The 17,403-nt window shown below is 35.7% G+C and overlaps 1 long non-coding RNA gene across 1 annotated transcript; it reads right to left on the minus strand.

The window, feature by feature from the left end:
- Nucleotides 1-7,265: 7,265 nt before the first annotated feature.
- Nucleotides 7,266-8,415, minus strand: LOC145637866 (uncharacterized). Its single transcript, XR_014114522.1, has 2 exons — nt 8,328-8,415; nt 7,266-7,732 (listed from the first exon to the last, which is right to left on the minus strand). It is a non-coding gene; the product is annotated as an uncharacterized LOC145637866 (long non-coding RNA).
- Between the last annotated feature and the right edge of the window lie 8,988 nt (nt 8,416-17,403).

Genomic DNA, 17,403 nt, shown 5'->3' on the forward strand with positions numbered 1-17,403 from the left:
TCAACTCCATAAGGTTATGAACCAAATAAGGGTTCGGGGATGAAGGTACAAATCCAACCTAAAAGAGATTGAACCTGCCCTAATAATAGGCTTCTACTTTATTCTGCTCGTATTCATGTGCGCTTTCTGACTAACATGCAATCAATAGGATTAACCCTAAACCTGTTTATCTATGTTGGTTGAATTTAATGTACAAATAAACTATTATTGGCGATCACTTGAATTATAATCACATTAACCCTAAACAAGATTGTTAATTATCTTATTAAGCATGATTACAAGTACAAAATTCCCTTTAAACATACATAAAAGGTGTGATAAAGAAATAAAGAATAAATATCAAGCAACATAATAATAATGAATATCATGAATAATAATTATAATCATCATATCATAATAATAATCATAATCATAAATAAAATTATAATCATAATAATAATCATAAATAAAATAATCATTATCAAAATAATAATAATAATAATAATAATAATAATAATAATAATAATAATAATAATAATAATAATAATAATAATAATAATAATAATAATAATAATAATAATAATATTCATAATCATCATAAATTATAACAATTTTAATCATAATCATGTTCATGTTAATGTTAAAACATAATAAAAAATTGCAAGATCCTAGGCATGATACTAACAAGATTAATAACAAACCCTAGCATGTCACTAAACAATAAAAATCAAATCTTTAACCCTAACATGATACTTACATGAATAAATATTAGGAAGAACATAGGAAGCATTGTAGCAATCATATTTAATATTAAAATTACCCTAGACATGATACTAGGAATCATAATAACGATATAAACATGATTTCTACATCATAATATCAATTAATCAATTAAAGTACTTACTTTGATGCCTCGTACCTCTTTCTAATAACAAAATACACACGTTAGTAACTTCAAGGAAAATATTAATCAACAATTAAATTAAAGAATTGAAATAGAGATTTGGGACTAAACCCTCAGAAATTAAAACCTTTCACGTCTAGGGCGAAGGCAACTTCGAATATGGCTAGGTGTTTCTAGATCTTGCGAATGCGGAATTTTGTATAAAAAAAAACAAGTTTAAGAGGAGAAAAAAGAAAGAATTGAAAGATTAAAGATTGCTAATTAAAACTGATTGTAGATGAATAATCGTGAGAATTGGTGAATGAAAACGGAGTTTTTAATACGATATTTATAGAGAAAATCAGCCAAAAAAGATAAATTAACAAAACAGAGTCTGACGCTCAGGAAACAGAGCTGGCGCCAACCCTGGATAGCTGGCGCCCGAAAACCAGCACTAGCGCCAGGCGCCAAGGCCTGGGGTTGGACGCCAAGCTTGATTTCAACGCGTTTTCGAAAATCCGATAAGTTTACCGTACTGGAGGATAAAATAATATAATTTCTTCGGAAATGCTATTTGATTTTGATTAAAACTCTGAAAAGTCAACAAAGTTAACTTATCAATGCTAATTGAATTAGGAATGAAAAGAACCTTTTAGAAGATTCTAGAAGACTAAAACCATTCCTAATTGCATTAGGAATGATAAATCATATTAGGCCCTCCCCTAGATCATTGGGCCGCATATAAAGCTCAAACTGGGCCCAATTTAGTAAATTGGCTATAACTTCCTCAAAATTCATCGGAATTGGGCTTATAATATATCATTGGAAAGGTCTTTGCAAGCCCCATCCAACTACACCACTATTGGACCCATATCATGGACCAACCAAACTGGATTGACTGTTTTCTTAAAATAAAGTTTTCAAAAATAGAGAGAAGAGAAAAGAAATAAAAACTTTCCGCAACACTAGACCTTTCCACACTTTCGTTTCATTCGATTATGATTCGACGTGAAAGGTACTCATCACAGGGTTTGGTTTTGGGGAGACACAAATGGGTGTCTACACTTGGATGCCTCGTACGTCTTTTTAATAACAAAATACACACGTTAGTAACTTTAAGGAAAATAATAAAACAAACAATTAAATTAAATAATTGAAAGAGAGATTTGGGACCAAACCCTCAGAAATTAAAACCTTTCACGTCTAGAGCGAAGGCAGCTTCGAATATGGCTAGGTGTCTCTTGTGATAATGAATGCGGAATTTTGTATTTGTGAAAAGCTAGTTTAGAAAAGAGAGAAAGTAATCAAGAAATTCTTGATGAGAGTTGATGAATTGGTGAAAATTGGTGAGAATTGAAGATTGAAAATAGAATTTTAAGAGGCTATTAAAAACTGTAGGGAACATTTCAAGCGTTAACTCCTAGCTTGAACCCCACTGTGATCATACACTAAAGTACGGTGGCGTCAAAAGGGAAAGAAGATAGAGCAAAAGAATCGCCAACAAGTTTTTTAGGAACTTGTAAACCGTTCACGAGGTGAAGGTTACACCCCTTAACGATCCAAGAGATCGTTAACTCCAATAGGTCTTGAATCATGACTGGTAGTTCGGGGATGAATGTACAAATCCAACCTAAAAGAGATTGAACCTGCCGTAATAATAGGCCTCTACTTTATTCTGATCGTATTCATGTGCGCTTTCTGACTAACATGCAATCAATAGGATTAACCTTAAACCTGTTTATCTATGTTGGTTGAATATTAATGCACAAATAAATCTATTATTGGCGATCACTTGAATTATAATCAAGTTAACTCTAAACAAGATTATTAATTATCTTGTTAAGCGTGATTACAAATACCAATTCGCTTTAAACATGCATAAAAGGCGTGATCAAGCAATAAAAATAAATAATCATAATAATAATTATAACAATAATAATAATCATGTTAAAGCATAATAATAATGGCAAGATCCTAGGCATGATACTAACAAGATTAATAACAAACCCTAGCATGTCACTAAGCAATAAAAATCAAAGCTTTAGCTCTAACATGATACTAACATGAATATTAGGAAAGAAAGTAGGAAGCATCGCAGGAATCATAATAAGCATATTTGATATTATAAATTATAGTTGTTACCCTAAACATGATTTCTATATCATAATATCAATACAAACAATTAAAGCACTTACTTGGATGCCTCGTACCTCTTTCTAATAACAAAATACACACGTTAGTAACTTCAAGGTAAATAAATAAAAACAACAATTAAATTAAATAATTGAAAGAGAGATTTGGGATCAAACCTTCAGAAATTAAAACCTTTCACGTTTAGGGCGAAGGCAACTTCGAATATGGCTAGGTGTATCTAAGTCTTGTGAATGCGGAATTTTGTATTTGAGAGAAAGCTAGTTTAGAAAAGAGAGAGAAAGAGAGAGAGAGAAAAATCAAGAAAATCTTGATGAGAGTTGGTTTAGAAAGAGAGAGAATTGGTGAATGAAAACGGAGTTTTTAGAAGACTATTTATAGAGAAAATCAACCAAAAAAGATAGAAAATCGAAATAGAGTTCTGACGCGTAAAACGAGGTTAGCGCCAGACGCTGACATTAGCGCCAGGTGCCAAGCGTAGCGTCAGGCGCTACTGTTGGCGTTTGGCGCTGACTAAGTTTTTGACGCGTTTTCTTAAAATCAGATAGAAATTGCCGTACAAGAGGATAAAATCGAATTTTCCTTAAAAACGTTCTTTTATTCTGATAAAAACTCTAAAAAGTCAACAAAAGTCAATTTATCAATGCTAATTGAATTAGGAATGATAAATCTATATTAGGCCCTCCTCTAGATCATTGGGCCGCATACAAGGCTCAAACCAGGCCTAGTTCGGTAATTTGGCCATAACTTCCTCAATATTCATCGGAATTGGGCTTATAATATATCGTTGGAAAGCTCTTTTCACGCCCTATACAACTACACTACTATTGTACCCGTATCATGGACCAACCAAACTGGATTGACTGTTTTCTTAAAATAGGTTTTTGAAAAATAGAGAGAAGAGAAAAGAAATTAAACTATCCGCAACACTAAACTTTACACACTTTCACTTCATTCTATTATGATTCGACGTGAAAGGTACTCATCATTGGATTATGATTGTGATTCGATTATAGAGCATCACTCGTCCTCTAGGGCGATCTAGGGGTTTAAATGGCTTGTCTTTAGTTGCTAAAATTGACCGTGATTTCTACGAAAGTGAGTTAGTGTATATTCTTGTCTTTTCTCTTCTTTTTTTTTGCTTGGATAAGCTCATCATTTCTCCCTTGGTTTTGTTTTGCTCGAGGACGAGCAAAAGGTAAGCTTGGGGGTATTTGATGGGTGTCATAAATAGCACCCATTTGATGAGCATTTAGGTTATTTTTACCTTCTTTTCATGACTTTCATGCTTAATAAATGCTTAGTTTTATGCTTTTGGTCTTAGTCGTACCTTTCCTCTCTTATTATGTAGCTTTTGTGCAATTCTATGGTTTTTCTAGTCTTTTGTCCTTTATTTGCTCTATTTTCGTGGTTGTAGGTATTGTACGAGGTTCGAGTCTTGATATTGGTGATTTACTAAGGTGGACGAGGCTTTTAAAGTAAGCTCAGGGCAATTGGAAAGCTCAAGATGCAAGGAAGTGGATTCTTTAAGTTCTAGCTCTTGCGCCCTCAAGCCGTGCTCTCACTAGTACAAAACTAACCTTAAGTAACACCCAAAAAATGTTACATAAAGTGGTAAAAGTGTTACTATAGACAATAGGTAACATTTTATTGGGTGATACTTCCGCCCATGTTACCTAAGGTGTTATGTAACACTTTGGGTGACGTATGGTAACACTTTCAAAAGTGCTACTATAAACCCTCTTATGTAACACTTTTTATATTATTAGTATCATTTTTCAAGTGTTACGTTTTATTTCTTAGGTAACACTTATTTATCTTTTGTAACATTTTTCAATCATATAGTAGCACTTTATCCGACATTATGTATCACTTTTTGAACTAATGTAACACCTTATTGAATATTAGGTAACATTTTTTAATCATTTTTTGAGACATATGGGAGCACTTTATTCGACATTATGTATCACTTTTTTCAATCTTTTTTTTTTTCCAAACAAATGTAACAATTTTTTTTATTGTTGTTGTTGTAGTTGTTTTTATTGTTGTTGTTTAAAAATAATACATAATATAAATTTGTACAACAACGTAACCATGAATGAGAAATTAACGTATATGATAAACAATAATTTGAATTGAAATAATTTCATAATTCTTACAAAAAATTATCCATAAACACCAATTTTATGTTTGGTCAAACAATATAATAATCAAAACAAAAGAAAGACAGCTTTGGTTTCTAGCTTGGAAAAAGGGACGAAATAAGAAAAAGCTCCAAATTTTCCAAAAATAGTCAACGCGATAGCAGTATGATAGCAACAGCTGAGTGGCAGAACAACAACACCAATAATAGTACCTACAAATCGGATATCAATATATACCAGCAGACGGCAGTATGTAGCAGCAAACAGCAATAGCAGATAGCAGTGGTAGCAAACAGCAGTAGCAGCCAACAGTGGCAGCAAACAGCAGTAGTAGCCACCAGCGGCAGCAAACAACAATAGCAGCCAAAACCGGCAGTAAGCAGTAGTAGCAACAATACAGCAGTAAGCCAATAATAGTACGTGACAGCAGCAGCGGTTATAGTTAGCCGAAAGCTTCAAAGTTTTCACTCCCGGGAGTAAAAGAAAAAAAGTTTATCTCGATCTTGTATATGTAAGCACGCTTCTTGTGGCATCATCACTTTCCGAAGCAATCCTTCATCTTGATACTTTTGATCCTATGTATGTGTGAAAGCATCATACATCAGACAACTAGAACAAAAATGAAATAACATAATAATATGAGTTAGTGCTTTGTAAAAGATAATGTATTAACCATTACCTCATTTTTTCTCTTGTTCTCTAGAGTATACATGAGGAAAATGATCATAATTTATTTTCTATTAAGGGTGGTGGATGTGTGATCAGAAATGGAAGGGGAGGGGGATCTAGTTTAAAGGCGAAACTAAGAAGACATGAGCTAGAAACCTAGCATAGGCAGACTAGCAGCTATAAGTTGCTACTATCGGTTTGTTGATCTATGTCATACATGTATCTTAACTGAAATAATGAGACTGATGTGCTATTGCTACAGGTGTTATGTCACTAATTTCATAAATACTATGTTTAGCTCATGTCATTAAAATATACAGTTACCTTGCTCATTGTAAAAATAAGCTGATCATATGAAGGATGAAAATTTGTTGTATACATGGGAGACTATGCTATAATCTCCCATCTAGATCTTGCTTCCTACAAAGAAGAACACACAAGACTGCAGAATGAATATGAGACTATAAGTACAACAGGTGGTGGGGTTGAGGTATTTTCATTTTGTAAATTAGCCTGTGTTCATGTCAATATAAACTAAGTTAGGCTGTTCAAGCTTAAAGTATTCAAAATCCTACATACAACGACTGCGCTATGGCTGCCAGAAACTAAAAGATGATATAAACAACAATAAAATCAGAGATGATCGCAACATCAATATTATGTATAAGAACAATAATTACATTTAAGATCATGCCATACTGAAGCTTACAATGTTTTCAATTTTCGTAAAACTACTTAACTATTTCAGCTACTTGAAGCACTGCAATTAGTTCATTTCAAGCAAGAATGCATGGTAAATATATCAAAGTCATATATCACCTAATTCCTTGCACTCTTATCCAGAAGCAATGGGAATCAATGTCAAAATATCCAAGAGTCCTGAACCAATTCAAATTACCAAATTTACAAAGGCAAAAAGGTTTATATAGTTTAATATGGTCTTAACCAAAGACAAATAAGACAAATAAGTTTCACTCAACCGAAAGCAATCTTAGTCTATCTGGTCAGCTAATAATCAAGTCTAATGAGATAATTCTCTAATACTCATATACATGCAATGCAAATATTAATAAAGCTTTTTGCATATATGTTGTGTTTGGAATTGCGTGTATACCTTAGACTTAGACTATTAGAAAGATTAATTTATCTCACACTTTGCTTTATTAATCTTGCATAGCTGCAATGTGTGTGATGGAAGACACATTTATTGAAGTTAGAAACATGTATGACATGATATCTTTATTTGTTCAAGTCTCGCGGAAACTTGCACACTTACAATTTGGAAGGGCTATAACAATAGCTAATTTGCTTAGCGAATAGATCATTGTGCCAACCAGCGCAAATATAGATTGCTACTAGCATGCAAAAGTTAATCTGACATCGGAAATGCACCTCTTGATGTTATCATTATATGATGCCAGATAATTTAATGCACTACATTAAAAAATGGTAAAATATTAATATAGCTCTAAAGTACAGATTTGGAGCCTCGGCTCAATTCGGTGATCACATACCAAAAGAGCACAATCTTATGAATGTAAAAGTCAACTCGTGACAGTAATAAATGCAATCAACACAAGGGCTATTAAATTAATTACAATTAGTTATAATTAAAGCAAGGTAGCAATGATACTATACTATACCTGGAAGTTTTGGAACACCAAACCTTTCACATAAATCATCACAGAAGTGATTGCAATTTCGTGCGAGCAAATCGTAGGATTCCCCTAGCCACTCTCTAACTCAGTTCCCTCAAGATCTGATTAACCTTGGAGACAGAAAGGTTGGTTTGTCCAAGAACAATTTTTTCATGGTATGTATACATGGGGTTTTTTGTAGCAGGGCAGCTAAAGACTCCAGTTCCTTGTTCACAATACCCAAACGACCATTCATCTTCTCCATGCACCTATAATTATTCCATGGAACTTACCAATTACCATTACTATCCTTAAAAACATGTGATTAAACAAAAATAGAAAAAACATGCCATTTTGAATCCCCTAACTTTGCAATCATGGAAATGTCTAATTTTGCAATCACATAGCCATTTTGAATTAATTTCTCCTCATGCCAGAATAGGATAGACAACATGATGGGATTAAGCACCTCAAACCAAGCAGAATTCACAAAATTTCAATGTTGTTAACTATTAAAAAAGCTGATCTATATAAACCCTTGTAAAACTAATTAGAAATTACTTAATCTTGTGATAGTAATCAATAATCAACAAATCATAAGTTTGACGATAAAAATTAAATATCCAAATACTAATCTATCAAAAATCGATTAAAACCGCTAATGAGAAAAGTAATAAAAACCCCTCAAATTCTTTGAAACTCTAAATCAATCACCAGTTTCACCACCAGACTTCTGGAAAACATAGGTAAGACCACACTTAGGATCTAAACCTTTATTTAACAAAACCTAAGATTTGAACTAGTAATTATATAAAAGAGCCCAAAATTTGGAATTTAAAGGGGAAAGTTTGAAGAAAATCATACCATGACGACCAATTGAAACCCTTGAATTCGAAGCACCATTGTTATCGCTCGTGACCACCTTCACTATCGCCACCACCATCGCCGCCACCATCGCCGCCACTTGTGAATGAGGAGGGAGAAGAGAGAGAGAGATAGAGAGAGAGAGAGGGGAGAGAGAGAGCGATAGAGTGGTCAGGCCTATGGTGGAGTCAAGACTTAGAGAGATAAAAGAGGGGTACGGGTGGAGTCTTCTAATTATTTTGGGGATACTTGGTAAAAACCAGTGTCCATAACCTACAAGGTACGGGTTCGAACCCTTTTAAGGTGGCTTTTTTTATTCTAGATTTGGTATCCATTTGTGTTTTTCTACTAGTAGTTGTAAAATATTAATTACAAGTAAAGCTTCTAATTAAACTGTTAATATTATGCGAAGTATATAATAGTAATACGGTCAAATGATTATTCCTAATTTAAAATTTATATATGACCAACTGGTACCAAAAATTAAAGTGTTACAATAAAGTTCTACTTAATATCAAATTATCAAAGTGTTACAATAAAGTGTTACTAAATATCAAAATGTTACAATCAAGTGATACTAGATATCAAAGTGTTACCATCAAGTGTTACATGATATCAAAGTGTTACAAAAGTGTTACTTATGAAATAGTTAAGGTTCTAACCTTCAAAGTGATACCATTTGGTGTTACCTAAGGCAACTTTTGTAGTAGTGTCTCATGAATATGGGGTGTTGAACCCACAATCATGTGATTTTGGGACTGCCTCACTTAGTGTTCATCATCATCATGATTTTGCATTCATTCGAAAGCCTTATCGAACGCACAAAGCCGCGAGAAGATCGAAGAAACCCAGAGTTGCACGGGCGCGCCACCCCTTGGCGCGGGCGTTCCACCCCTGCAACACAGGCGCGCCTCCTCTGCAGTGCAGGCGCGCCTTCCTGGGTATTTGTTTGCTCGGTTTTGTTTTCGCGCCTCTATAAATATCTTTGTAAACTCGATTTTTAGGGCTAGTTTAGAATAAGCATCATTTCACATTTTTGGTCATTTTTTAGCTTAGTTGAGAGCTTCTCTCTCTAGTTTTAGGGTTAGTTTAGGAGTATATTCTAGAGAGAGAAAGTGAGGAATTTCAATGGTGATTGAGAGATTGAAGATTTAATGGTGAAAATTGTGTTGAAGATCTTCTCTATTATCAATGAGCATTATAAACTCTATCGTATTTTGTTGCTTTGTTTGATTTCATATTTGTTTGGTTTGATTTTGATGTTTGATTGTTGATTAGTGTAGTTTTTCTTCATATATTGTTGATTCTTGATTTCTTTAGTTGTTAGTTGATTTGATGATGATGTTAGAGTAGTTGTTTGCTAGGAATTGGGTGAAACTTGTATGATTGATTGATTGTACCTAATTTGGGAATTTTGTTGATTAATTGTTGAGATTAAAGTGATTAATGAAAGATTGCATGTGTGTAATTAGATTAGGCCTTGAGAATTATACTAGATTGCATTGTAGTTTCTAATGATACGGACCATTGATTTAGGAATTGCAATTGTCGATTGAGCTTGATTAGTGATGCTCCTAGTTAGAGTCTCTCGTAGTTGGCGCTAGTTTGACCTCTAGGGGATAGCTTGTTGACTCTTTTGATTGAGCTTTCCATTTGTCTTCACAACCATTTATTTGCATATTGTTCCCGAGTTGCTACAATTTTCATGATTACTTGTTGATCCCCGTTCCTAGTGCTTTATTTGTTTGGTTTTTTTATTTGTTAGTTGTTAGTGTTCTCTCCTTATCTTTGTCTTCGACCTAGCTTAGGCACATAATTGACAGCGCTTGAATATTACCGTTCCTTTGGGTTCGATCCTTAACTTGCCTCTATACTATTATATAGGTTTGTTAAGTGTTAATAAATTTAGTTTGACCGAGGGAGGATTAGTTTCACTGACCTAGTTCCACCCCTCTTCATACATCCGAGTTTGAGAATTCACCAAACCGTGGAAGCGAGTTCAACTTGCGGGGTCCTATCCACACGTGCCAACCCTTCCAAAGGTAAGGCTTCTGCGTAGTGCATCCGGACTCATAACCATGGACCCTCTTTGACTAACCCTTATCCTTGAACTTTAGAGAACTTGAACCATGGTTAGGTTTCAAACTCATTGCATCATATTTTACTTACTTAGCTACTTATGCATTCTTTGCTTGTGAATAACTTATGTGTGTTTACGCTAACCGTTTGTTTGACTTGTGAGTAAGTCTAAATAAACTAATTAATGACTAAAGGACTTTGCTTAATTAATTAATAAATTAATATGAGTAATTAATGTCTTAATAAATTGATCAAACTTGACTTAAATTAGTACGACTATAGGCTTGTCCTTTTAGAGTAAAACACTGGAAACAGACCCAGACTAATGTTTCAGCAATAACGCAAAAGCCTGGTCTGCGGCGCGACACATTGGTGCCCGGCGTTATGTGACAGCATTTTCGCATCGCGCTGTCCTGGCGTTTAGCGACAGTCCCGTTGCTTAAGCGACGGTCCAGTTTTTTTGCTAGAGTCATCACGATGAGTTTAATTAATCAGTTTATTAACGGCAGACTCCATATTTAGTCCTTAATTGAGTTTAAGCACATAGTCTCATGGTCTTACACAAGTGTCAAAGCATGTCACTTCCACTCACTATTAAAGCATACACTTTGTATATATGTTTCACCTTGACCATGTCTAGAGAGTTTTGTGTGCGCGTGTTTTCCGTCAATTTTTTAGGAGGGTAAGTCAGATATTAATCCTCCATTTAAACCATACTTGATTCCCAACAATATGGAACCTATTTTTGCTTTTTTGTCTTTTAAAACCAATTAATTCAAAGTCAATTTGAGTCAAGTCATTAAAATCAATGGTTTAATTTACAGTACTTTTGGTCAAGAAGAGAAGGGCAGCTAATCAAGGACAACACTTTTGTTCAAGTCTTACTTTTTGATAACCCGATTCGTCAAAAGAGAAAATCTAAGAAGATAATGGCAACTCAAGAAGAAGTCAATGAACTTAGGTAAAACGTGGCCAATTTAACTGAAATTATGAAGGCTATGGATCTTCAAGTTAATGACCTAATGAAATAGCAACAGATGGAGCGAATGGAGGAAATCTTAAGCAACCTTTCCAATGACTTTAAGATCCAGGGAATTAGCTCACAAGGGGTCTCAGTGGACAAGGAGCTTATTCTGCAGAAGTTCAATGCCAATGCCTTTCCTAGGTTTAAATTAGCTGACAATCCTTATTTCCACTTAAGGGCTTTTGAAACCATAATGAATATTAAGGGGATTGACAGGAAAGTCTTTCACTCTTTGTTCTTACTATCTCTTGAAACCGTTTGTCAATAATGATTCTTTTCCCTTGATAAAGAGAATATTTCTACTTGGGATGGAATAGTAAACGCTATCATTGATAGATACAAATGTAATATTCAAGTTGAAACTAACCATAGAGAATTTGAGATGTTAAAGCAAAAGGAGAATGAGGGTTTTACTTCTTTCTTTAATAAGTGGAGGGAAACTGCCGCTAAAATGGTTGAGGTGCCCAGTGAAAAAGAATCTATAAGGATGTTCATTAAGAACCTCTAATAAAAATACTCTAAGCATCTCAAATATCAAAGTAATTTGAGCACTTTCAAGGCCGTCTATGACATTGGAATTAATATTGAAGATGACCTTGCGAAACAAAAAGCTGCTAACAACTCCAACAGTGGCTGGAAAGGAAAGAAGAATGATAATTCTTCTTCTTCCAAAACCACCCACTCAAATAACGTTAGCACCTTTAATTTGAATGAAGTCCTCGTTATGAATAATTAAGGACAAAAGAAGCCATTTAGGAAGAACTTTACTCCTATTGGCATGAGTTATGACACCGCGTTTGATTGCCTTCATGCAAAAGGTCTTATAACTCCCATTGAACTATTTAGATATCCACCAGTCGAAAGGAGGATGACTAATTGGAACCCCAATGCGCATTGCAACTACCATCAAGGTAGGGGCCATCTTACTGAAAATTGCAGGAAGCTAAAGGAAGTTATTTAAGATATAATTGATAGCAACAAACTTCCATTCCTCCTGCAAGCAAGAAGCCAAGCATCAATAACGCCCCACTTTCAGATTCTTTGGCTATTTCTGATGAGGAAAGTTATGTTAACCCATCATCCCTCATTAAACCAATCAAAGAAGCCCATGCTATTGAAGAAGTGGAGGAAACCTTTTTCGATGCCATGAGTGATTTCCCTCCAGGTAAACAACCTGCCACCAAATAAGAAGTATGGATCCTCATACATGCAATGTGGGAAGCAATAGACATGTGTCGCGAGGCCCTCGATCGCGCAAAGATGGTTCGAAATAAGCATGTCATTAAAGAGGTGACGCCTACAGAGACTACTAAGAGAAAGCCATTTTCTCTCCAAGTAGTCAAAACACCCAAAAAGAGCAACAAGCCTTACACTCCAATTGGGACCTCTTATGCAAATATTTTCAAAATGCTCTTCGAGAGTGGGAAGATCAAACCTCTCGAGCCAAGACCATTAGATTCATTGAAAAGGACGATAGGTTATATTGTCCATACTATCAAACAGGAGGACATACCATAGAACACTATTTCAATATCAAAGATCTAATCTAGGGATTGATTAACAGTAAAAAGTTGGTCCAAATTCCACCGAAAAAAGATGTTATCATCAACGGAGTTTGGGAAAGTGATGATGAGGACGTCTACCTCAAAGATGTGAAAGAAACTCCACTTTCCATGATATACCCAGCAGATGACATTTAGGATGAAGAAGATTCACCCATAGATGTTCTCACAAGATCAGGGAGAATACAACCTCCCATCACTACACAACCCATTCCTACCACCCAACAAGTTCTCATACCAATTATAGAAGACAACGATGTTGTCAACCAACTTAAAAAGACTAAGGTCGAAATAAACGTATGGAAACTACTAGCCACATCCCGTGAGCATAGAGTTGTAATAATGGATGCTTTGGCTAAAGTAGGGATAGATTCTGAAGCCACTCTTGAGGATTAGCTAATTTTCTCAAGAGTGATATTCTAAGTCCCATCAATCTAATCACCTTTTCTAACAAGGATCTACCTCCGGAAGGTGATAAGCACAATAAGGCCTTAAACCTCACAGTAATCTGCAAGAGAATGAATGTCCCAATGACTCTTGTAGATAATGGGTTAACAATCAATGTTTGCCCACTACAAACTGCGAGGATGTTAGGAATAAGGGATGAAGACTTGTATCCATCTACACAAGGAATAAGATCTTATGACAACACTCGTCGTCAAGCTCTTGAGACTATTACCATGAATGTCACCGCAAGAGTGATAGAACATGCTACTACTTTCCAAGTGGTAGATATTAAATCTTCTTTCAACTTATTGTTAGGACGCCCTTGACTTCATGACCTTAAGGCCATCCCTTCATCCCTTCATCAATAAGTAAAGGCTATAGTTAAAGGAATTCCTGTTACAATCGATGCTTCCCCAATGAGGATCAAGGCAATTGATAAGCCTATCTTAAATGTAAAGCACGATGAAAACGATGAAGATCTATGGGGCTTTAATGCAGAAGAGGTCTCCTTAATCGAGGAAGATGAAAGGACCCCTCTTTGCTATGTCCTCAATTCTAATCTTACCTTAAATGCTATACTTAGAAATAAGAACGTTTTCCTAGAATGACTCTAGGAAATTAAAGAAGAAAGAGATAGTAAAACAAATGGGCTTACCTGGCCTCCCTAAGTTAGACACTTTTATACTTGGTTTCAAACCAAATCTGGAAGATCTCAAGCGAGCCCGAGAAAAGGCTAATGGGCGGAGAAACGCTCTTACCCAAAAGAAAGCAATCCGAATGGATCAATATCCTTTCACTCTAAATGGACAATTCATAAGAGATGGTGAAGATTATCCATGTTATGAATTTCCCAAGCCCTTTGTAAAAATGGGATAAGAAAACCTGGGTTTGAAATCATCCTGGATTGCAACTTTTTAGATGACATCCCAACTCCTATTCATAAAGAGAAAGCAACTCCAGGATTAAATTTTAATGTCACGGGACTCCTTTTCGGGCACGAGAAGAATGAGCCAAATATGTTGAAGACAACTCTGCGCTCATTCAAACAGCACTACAAAGTGAAAGCTTTGACCCCTCAAAGCTTATCACTCTAGCAGAGGGATTAGTCCTAGGATGAAGAAAGACTATGAAGGTGACTACACCAAGTGGAAGGAAGATCTCCATAACAACATGACAAGGACCCATGTTCGAAGAGTCGTCCGAGTCAAAGTTTGAATTTGAGTCTTCCCCTATCGAGTCTTCAAAGTCTTTAGCTATAGGTCGAAGAGGGAAAAGGTTCCATGTGAACGGCACTTACACATGGGTTAGTCGATCCTAATAGACAAGGGAAGCATGTCTGACAACGCGTTTTGTGCGAGCTTCGAAAGGGAATCGGGTTAAAATTCTTAACTGGGACATGGCGATTAAAGGCAACGTTAGGAAGTCCGGAGACGTTGGCGGGGGCCTCGGGAAGAGTTATCTTTTCGATTTAACAGCCTTCCCACCCTAGAATCGGCTCAGCCGGAGGTAGGCTCCAGTGGCTGGAAGAGCATTGCACGTTTTGTGGTGTCTGGTGCGCCCCCAGCGGCCCTTAAAAATCCGGAGGACCGAGTGCCGAACACGCTCGATCGTACTCATAACTGCATCAGGTCTCCGAGGTGAACAACCTCTGGTCGATGGAACAATATAGGTAAGGGAAGTCGACAAAGTGGATCCGTAACTTCGGGAAAAGGATTGGCTCTGAGATCTCTTCTACTTTAGCACTTACTCCTAGGATAGTTAGTAGCCAAGTCTCGACAGACATTTCCTTATTTGATGTAATGGTTTCTGAATTCAATAATATGTCTTCTTTCCCTTACTCATCGTGTCATTTTTTAACCCAAGATGACGAGCATTGCTTAAATAATAATGAAAGTGACAAAGAAATAATTAAAGCAATGGAAGCACTTGGGAATAAAACACAAGTAATAGAAGACACTGACGAGAGGAAAACTAGGTCGTTATCTAATCTTCCCTTGGTCAAAATAAATTTATAAACACTTAACAAACCTAAATACGAGTATAGAGGCAAGTCAAGGATCGAACCCAAAGGAACAGTAATGTTCAAGCACTTTCAATTATGCGCCTAAGCTAGGTCGAAAACGAAGGTAAGATGTAACACTTACAACTAAAGAATCAAGAAACCAAACAAATAAAACACTAGAAACAGGAATCAACAAGTAATCATGTCAATTGCAACAACTTGAGAAGAGCATGCCAATCAAAGGTTGTGAAAAACTAATGATAAGAGCAATCAATTGGAATCAAAGAACTATCTCCTAATTGTTAAGCTAGGGTTCACTACGAATAACAAAATAAGAGAATCACAATCAAAACCAATCGAGAATTGCAATTACTAAATTAATTGTTCGTATCATTAGCAATTACAATGCAATCTAGCATAATTCTTGAGGCCTAATCGAATTACACATATGCAAACCTACATTAATCACTTTAATGTCAACAAACAATCAACACAATTTCCAAATTAATCACAATTAATCAATCATACAAGTTTCACCCAATTCCTAGCCAAAAACTACTCTAACATCATCATCTAATCAACAATCAACTAAAGAAAAAAAGAATTCACAAAATATAAAAAACAAATACACTAAACAAGCATTAAACATCAAAATCAATTTAAACAAACATGAAATTGAATAAAGCAATAAGGTGAGATAGAGTTAAGAATGCTCATTGATAATAGAGAAGATCTTGAACACAATTGTCACCCTTGTATCTTCAATCTCTCAATCACCATTGAAATCCTTCACTTTCTCTCTCTAAAACTACTCCTAATCTAGCCTAATCTAGAGAGATAAGCTCTCAAACTAAGAGCGAGAAAACTATTCTAAAACTAAGAATTACATGTATGAATGATAATAAAAACCCAAAAAAAAAAACAATCTAAAAACAAAAAGAGAAAAGAAGCTTAAAATCGTAGAAGACCCGGAAGCCCGCGCCCTCGGAGAAATCGGCCGTGCCCGCAGAGGGGAACGGACACCCCGGAAGCCGCGCGGGCAAAAGCCCGCGCCCGCGGGGAGCCTGCGGCCAGCCTCGGGGACTTACTGCCCAAAATCGGCAGAAATAAGTTGCGGCAGATTTGCAAGGCTAACTTTGGAAGGCTGTAACTCACAATCTAGGAATTGTATGAAGGCATGAGACCAATCATTGGAAAAATCTTCAAGTCTAGTTTCCAACCCAACTTGAATCACCTCAATCCAATATGTAGAACTTGAGATATGGCCGAAACAATGCACAAAGGTCATTTTTGATACTTTGCAAGCCTTCATTTTCCTTTGTTTCTTGGATTGGCTTGACTTGCGTGCTTGGCTTCCCTAAATTGGCTCGGTTAAATTCCTTGAATGCACTTGAGCTCCTTCCTTGATGATTAAATTCCGGGAAGCTCAATACACCTACAAAACAAGTCAAACAAACGGAGAAGCGAGGGAAATAGCCGAGAAATGAATAAAATAATAAGAAAACCATTAAAAGCACGCATTTCTCTAAACTAACACACAAACACGCAAATAAAGAATTATTCCCTAAAAACACGACATAAAAGACTAAAAAAGAGCATAGAAATATAAAGAAAACATAGCCTAAAGGTGCCATAAATGGCACGGATCAAATTCCCCCAACCTAAACTTTTGCTCGTCCTCGAGCAAAACAAAATCCAACCCAAGGGAAAAATAAAGACATTATTCAAGCAATGAAAGAATCAAGAAAACTAGAGAATATGAGAATATAAACTAACTCACTTTCTTAGGAATCACGGTCAATTTTAGTAACTAAAGACAAGCCATTTAAACCCCTAGATCGCCCTAGAGGACGAGTGATGCTCTCGTAAAGGTTTCCTAAGAGATTAACCCATAACTCTCATAAAAATACAAACAAAGCAAAGCATAAAGAAGGAAATCAAAAGAAAAGAAGAGCAAACACA

This window comes from Chenopodium album, chromosome 7, assembly GCF_948465745.1.
Source record: "Chenopodium album chromosome 7, dcCheAlbu1.1, whole genome shotgun sequence".
Classification (NCBI taxonomy): Eukaryota; Viridiplantae; Streptophyta; class Magnoliopsida; order Caryophyllales; family Amaranthaceae; genus Chenopodium; species Chenopodium album.